This window comes from Vombatus ursinus, unplaced genomic scaffold, assembly GCF_900497805.2.
Source record: "Vombatus ursinus unplaced genomic scaffold, bare-nosed wombat genome assembly UNPS02014935.1, whole genome shotgun sequence".
Lineage (NCBI taxonomy): Eukaryota > Metazoa > Chordata > Mammalia > Diprotodontia > Vombatidae > Vombatus > Vombatus ursinus.
The window spans coordinates 1,477-8,252 of record NW_020954713.1 but is presented as its reverse complement, the minus strand read 5'-3'; the positions used below and the strand labels follow the sequence as shown (position 1 = coordinate 8,252).

Here is a 6,776-nt window from a genome sequence, read left to right as displayed (position 1 = left end):
GTGTGTGTGTGTGTGTGTGTGTGTGTGTGTGTGTGTGTGTGTGTGTATTGCAGTCTTGCAGTGTATATTCAGTCTTGCAGCTGAAGATCATCAGCTGAGGTATATTCTCAGTCACTTCATTCATAAGGGAAATGGAATTCAGGACTACTAGGTATCTCATGAGGTGAATTTCCACCACATACTGCTCTTTCCCACAGAGTTGAAGTTTGCCTGACCCCTATCCCTGGCCTCTCTGTGGGTAAGTTTGAAAAGCAATCACCAACCAACCTCTGACAGGGGAATCAGGAAACCAATGGCCATGCATCTAATATTGGGAAGGGATTGAAAGACCCAGTGGTATGGGGTTTCTTCCTCATAGAATCTTAGCCCTCTGATGGAGGAATCGAGAATCCCATGGCCATGCATCTATACTGGGAAGGGATGAAAGGACCCAGAAATCTGGGGTTTCTTCCTCACAGAATCTAAAGTATCTCCCAGAAAAAAAGTCATCTTGCCTCTTTGATAAGATTCAGTGACAAGGAACTGACTTCTTTCTGAGGCAGCCAGCTCTTCTTTGGGGACACATTTCTCATAACACTTGAGTGAGTTGTAGGGATTTTTTTAAAGCAAAAGATGCTGCTACACACACTGTCTCCTTGGGGCCAAAGCCCATTTGTCAAGAGGTGCATGTGGTTAAGGTTTCACAGATGGCCCAGGACTCAAAGGGGATTTGGTTTGTAAAAACACTTACTGGTACCCGGTTGGGGCAGATTTCCTTTGTTGTAATCTGGAAACCAAAAGATGAACAATGAAACATGGAAGCAAAGGATAAAAGAAGAAAATTCAAATCAATTCAACAAGTATCTACACCATGTACTGCACTGGACTAGGTACTGAGGATACAATGACACAATTGAAAAGTTTCTGCCCTCAAGGAGCTTATATCTTATTAGGAAAAGGAAGAGAGCATCCATGAGGCTCAAAGGGACAACTGAAGTGAGGAGCCAGTTTGTTCTGCCCGAGGGGAGAGGGCTATGTGCATAAGGAGGTCTCCTGTCCACCCCCTAAGTCTCTGACTTGAATATTCCTGGTAGAAAAAAAGAGTAAATTTGTGGCTTAAGGGAATCCAGGATGGGGAAAACAGAGATGAGATACCTGAATCAACTCACTTTTGCTTTTCCCTTTCCTATGGAAACAGAGGAAGGCAAACCCTTTCAGTGTTTGTCCTAGAAGTCCCCACATTCCCCTCCCCAGCCTCCTGGCCTACAGGCAGGCTTAAGTACACCACGAACAAAGCCAAGATGAGCTAGATCCAGAATCCTTCGTATCTTCCCTTCTTAAACTCTCTAAAGTACAAAGGGTCTCGAGGCCTCTCGACTCCTATCTGGAGCTGAAGCAATAATCCCCCAGGCAGCAATCCCGGCAAGTGTGCAAGAGCAAATAGCATGAATGGCAAAGGACTGAAGAGTTGGCTTCTAGCAACAGTGGCGAAGCAGGGAGGATTTTATAGTGACCTGCGCAGAATGTGTAATGTTCATCACTTTGTTTTGGCTAATTGACAGCTATTTCTGCTCAAAAGTACAGGCTGAAGCAGAACCAGATCTCATCAGAACAATCTGTTAGTGGCTAAGAAATGGAATGATTGATCCATGGAATAGATCAGGTATGCAGTACACAACAGTGACCAAAATAACCTAGTGTTTGATAAACCCCAAAATCCAAGCTATTGGGGCAAGAACTCATTATTCAACAAAAACTGCTGGGAAAACTGAAAAGCAGTCTGACAGAAACTAGGCATAGACCAACATCTCACACCATATACCAAGATAAAGTCAAAATGGGTACATGATGGAGACATAGAAGGGATATCATAAGTAAATTAAGGGATCATGGAAAAATTATCTGTTTGATCTATAAATAAAAGAAGAATTCATAACCAAATAAGAATTAGAGAAGATGATGGGAGGCAAAACAGATAATATTGATTACATTAAATTAAAAAGGCTTTGCACAAAAAAAATCAATGCAGCCAAAATTAGAAGGAAAGGAGGAAATTGAGAGAAAATTTTACCACAAGTTTCTCCGATTAAAAAAAAATTATCAAATATATAGGGAACTGAACTGTTTATTAAAATAAAAGCCACTGGGGGCAGCTAGGTAGCACAGCAGATAGAGCACTGGCCCTGGAGTTAGGAGGACCTGAGTTCAAATCCAGCCTCAGACACATAACACTCACTAGCTGTGTGACACTGGGCAAGTCACTTAACCCCAATTGCCTCACCAAAAAAAAAAAAAGAAAAAAAAATAAGAGCCATTTTCCAATTAATAAATGGTCAATACATGTGGACAGGTAGTTTTCAGAAGAAAAAATTAAAACTATTAATAGTCTTGAAAAAATGCTCTAAATTACTACTAATTAGAGAAACTCAAATTAAAACACTTCTGAGATACCACTTCACATCCATCAGTTTGGCTAACATGAAAGAAAAGGAAGATGACAAATGCTGGAGGACATAAGGAAAAATAGGTGCACTGATGCACTGTTGGCAGAGTTGTGAATTGGTCCAACCATTATGGAGAATAATTTGTAATCATGCCTAAGGGATATGAAACTGCATATCCTTTGATTCAGAAATACCACTACTAGGTCTGTATCCCAAAGACATCAAAGAAGAGGGAAAAGAACCCATAGAAATATGTATAAAGATATTTCTAGCACCTCTTTTTATGGTGGGAAAGAATTGGAAATTGAGGGAATTCCCCCTTCAATTGGGGAATGGCTGAAAAAGTTGTGGTATGCAAGTATGATAGAATACTATTGTGCTATAAGAAATGACAAGCAGAATGGTTTCAGAAAAAACCTGGAAAGACTTACATGATCTGATGCAAAGTGAAGTGAGCAGAACAAGGAGAACATTGTACACAGTAACAGCAGTATTGCACAATGATCAACTGTGAATGACTTAACTATTCTCAGCAATACAATAAGTTTCTAAGACAACTCCAAAGGACTTATGATGAAAAATGTTATCCACCTCCAGAGAAAGAACTGATGCAGTCTGACTGCAGATTGAAGCACACTTTTTTCTACTTTCATTATTCTTCTTGGGGGGGTTTATGGTCTGTTTTCTTTTACAACATGACTAATATGGAAATACGTTTTGTATGACTATACATGCATAACTTACATCAAATTGATTGCCTTCTCAATGAGAGGAAGGAGGGAGGGAGAGAATTTTGAACTCAATTTTTTATGTTAAAAATTATTTTTACATATAATTTGAAAAAATAAAATATTTTTAAAAGAAACAAAAAAAGGTCCCATTATATACCAAAATATTAAAACTACCATTTTTTGTGGTAGCAAAGAATTGGAAACAAGGTAGAAGTCTATTGATTGGGAAATGGCTAAATTATGGTACATGAATATAATGGAATATTACTGCACCATAAGAGACCATGAATAGGAAGGATTCTGAGAAGCATGGGGGAAGATTTAAATCAACTGATGCAGATTAAAGTTAACAGAACTCAGAAAATTATATATAATATATACATATATGTAATATATTATGATAATCTAAGTGGAAAGAAACCCCATAACTGAATAATACCCATGACTAGCATTTATTCTGTGCTTTGAGGTTTGCAAAGGGCCTTATATATTTTAGCTGTCTAATTATAATAACAAAACTCGGCACTGGAGAAATTGAGAAAATACATCTGTCTCTTTTTGTAGAAGTGGGATACGATGAGTATAGAATACTGTCGGACATGATTTTGCAGAATTGATTTTTTCCTCTTTAAAAATTTTGCTTCTAAAGCAAAGATTTTGGCAGAGAAAGGGGGATTTGAGAAGTGAGTAGATGGTTAAGAAGATGATCTTCTAGAATGAGTTTTAAGAGTACAGGATACTAACTTAAAATATGGGAACTAATATCTCTAAGTGTCTGAGGCCATTTTTGAACTCGTCTTCCTAACTCCAGGCCTGGTTCTTTATTCACTATGCCACCTAGCTGCCCCCAAAAGAGCCTTAAACTGAAAAGGAAGGGAGACCATTGCATGTAGATGTTAAGATGGATATTGTAAAGAGTAGCCACAATTTTGGAAGAAGAATAGCAGTAGTAACACACAGAAATTCATAGGAGTCAAAAATATTGGAAAAGACCCTGGAATAAAACCTGTGCCCACAGATGTGTGTACACAAATGAACAAGCCAGGGGAACCAGAGCTTACTAAATCCTCTTACAAAGGGAGGAACCCTTTTGTAATGTGAATTGTCATTCTCTAATTTATCTGTTTTATAAATCTGGATAGTGCCTTGCACATATATAGAAAACACCAAACAAGCATTAGTTGAATTGAATAATAAAACTGCCAGTCCCCGTGACACAGGACTACAAGATAACATGACAAATCACATGGCCCTAGCTTCCGTTGCCCCTGGCTTGACAGGTGAATATGTCTCTGAACAATTGGAAATTTTAAAACTCCTAGTGGTTTTTTACTCTCCCCAGGTTGTGCCAGGGCAATGATGTTGGGGAGGGGTGGTAGCAATCACTCTCCAAGGTGCTGAAGATGCCACATTCCTACCTGTGGAAGTTCCCCTCCCTGTGGAGCCATGGTGAGTTGCAAATGTTGACGCATTGTCTAACCCAGAAACTGCAGAAAGAAGTGTTATTAGAGATGGTCAGACTGTGGCTACTCACTGATGGCGAGCTCATAGAGGCTGTGGTCATCAGAGCACCAACACAGCACTCCCCCAGCCTCCATTTAGGGGAAAGAGGGAGGGGCTTTAATAATCATTCAACAAATGAGTCAGTGTGCCATTTTGGCTACACTGGTGGCTAGCTTAGGGACTACTAAGTACAAATTAAGGCTACACAAAATGTAACCATATGAGTCTCCCTCTCACCACTTTTTCACAGAGCTGAGGTTCACCTGTGGACTTATGAATCCCCCCCCCCCTCCAGTGTCCTTGTGGGAACAGCTTGGCAAGTCACCACCAGTCAAACTCTGACAGAGAAACTGGGGGATCTCACAGGGTGAGTCCACAGCTCCAAGTCAGGAAAGGTTGGAACAATCTAGGATGCCTTTCCTTCTCTGTGAGGAGAGGCAGTCACCTTCTCCTCACAGAATCTCAGAGCTTAAAAGGCCCTCAAAGGCCATCATGTTAAAAAAATTCACTCTGCAATGTTCCTGACAAGCAGCCATCACATCCGTGCTCAAAACCTTCACGGATGGGAACTCATTATATCTTCCCACTCTAGGACTTTTCCTCCCTCAAGATACTTGAATGGGTTTTAAGGGAAGAGACTAGCAAAGTCACAATTGTTTCATATTGTTAAATCAAATCCCAACTTCCAGTGTCATAGGGGAACAAGGATAAGGATCCAAAGGGAACTTAGATGCCCAAACACTTACTGGTAGCAGGCAGGGCTGCATCATGCTCGTTATAACCTAGAAACCAAAAGACAGATAAGTAAGGGGATCACGAGATTCTGGAAGGAAAGGAAGAGAGCTCCCTAGTAACTCAATGTGAGAGGTACGGGCATACTGAGGACTATTTGCTTACTTCATGCTTCTAGGGGATCTGATCCTTGAGGAAGGGGAGATGAAAATTCTTTTATTTATTTACTCTTGGGGTCTCTGACATGAAGATTAGAGAAAAAAAGATATTTGTAATTTTGAGGGAAACTGTGGGGACATATAGATGTGAGACCCCCATCTCAATACTCTTTTCCATAGATTTGTAACCTGTTTGTCTTCTCAACCTCCGTATTTGGACAGCTTGCATGAAATCACAGACCTGGCCTCACCTCTTACCTCCTTCTGTTATCCCCTTGGGAGGCAATGTGGTGAAGAAGTCTCTGAAGCTCGCTTCAGAACCAGGAAGACCTGGGTTCAAATTCAGCTGCTTCTGGTTGACCCTGGGCAAGTCCCTTTACCTCTCAATGTCACTCTCTAAGACTCTAAGGTACAAAGCATTTATTAATATGCACTGGTAAAAGGAGTTCCCTCAGTGGAGTTCTCTGTACCTATGAAATCCCAGGCAAGGAGAGGAGGGGAGAGGAGGGGAAGGGGAGAGCAGAAGACAGGAGAGGAGAAGAGAGGAGAGGAGAGGAGACTTCAGAGTTGAAGGTGCCCTCAGAGGGCACCTATGCCACAGAAACCCTCTACAACATCCCTGACAAGTGGTCACAGAGCATCCATTTGAAGATCTCCAAGATGAGGAACTCACTACTTCTACATGTAGCCATTCCACTGCAGGAATACCTTTCTTGTGGTGCCTGAGTGAGCCACAGAGTCAAGTACTATAGTAAAAGTCACAACTACTTCATCGAGGCATAATGGGGCCCTTATCCAGGGGAACCAGACTCAAGATTCCAATATAATCCAGAACTCAAAGGGAATCCAAATGCTTAAATACTTACTGGTAGAGAGTTGGACTGGAATGTATCCATTATAACTTGTAAAACAAAAAAATATTGAATAATGAAGGGAAGGAGCACACTACCCAAACAGAGAAGGAAGAGAGATCATCAGAGAAGCTGAAAGTGGGGAGAACAGCTGAATCCAAATGATTCAATCTGAGGCCTCCTGGCACCTGGAAGATGTGCTGCTTGAAGGGGAGGAGAGGGGCATTTCCCTATGTTCCCCCAGCTCTTTGACATGAAGGCCAGTTCTGGGGATAGAAAAAGGAAACTGAGAGCTTGGGGATGGGTTGGCACAGGGAATTCAGGGGGGAGCCCTCGGGGGCTTGAGCCTAGGTACTCCAATGAACACACTCGTGCTAT

General features: G+C 41.2%; 1 protein-coding gene across 1 annotated transcript in view; it reads right to left on the bottom strand.

Moving 5' to 3' along the window:
• Positions 1–5,435, bottom strand: part of LOC114029575 (mucin-16-like) — a 38,567-nt gene extending 33,132 nt beyond the window's left edge. The window contains exons 1-3 of the mRNA XM_027844081.1: positions 5,404–5,435; positions 4,573–4,641; positions 731–766 (exon numbers count right to left, since the gene is read on the bottom strand). The gene's annotated coding sequence lies outside the window, so the exon portion shown is untranslated. The remainder of the gene's footprint in view (positions 1–730; positions 767–4,572; positions 4,642–5,403) is intronic.
• Positions 5,436–6,776: the final 1,341 nt, after the last annotated feature.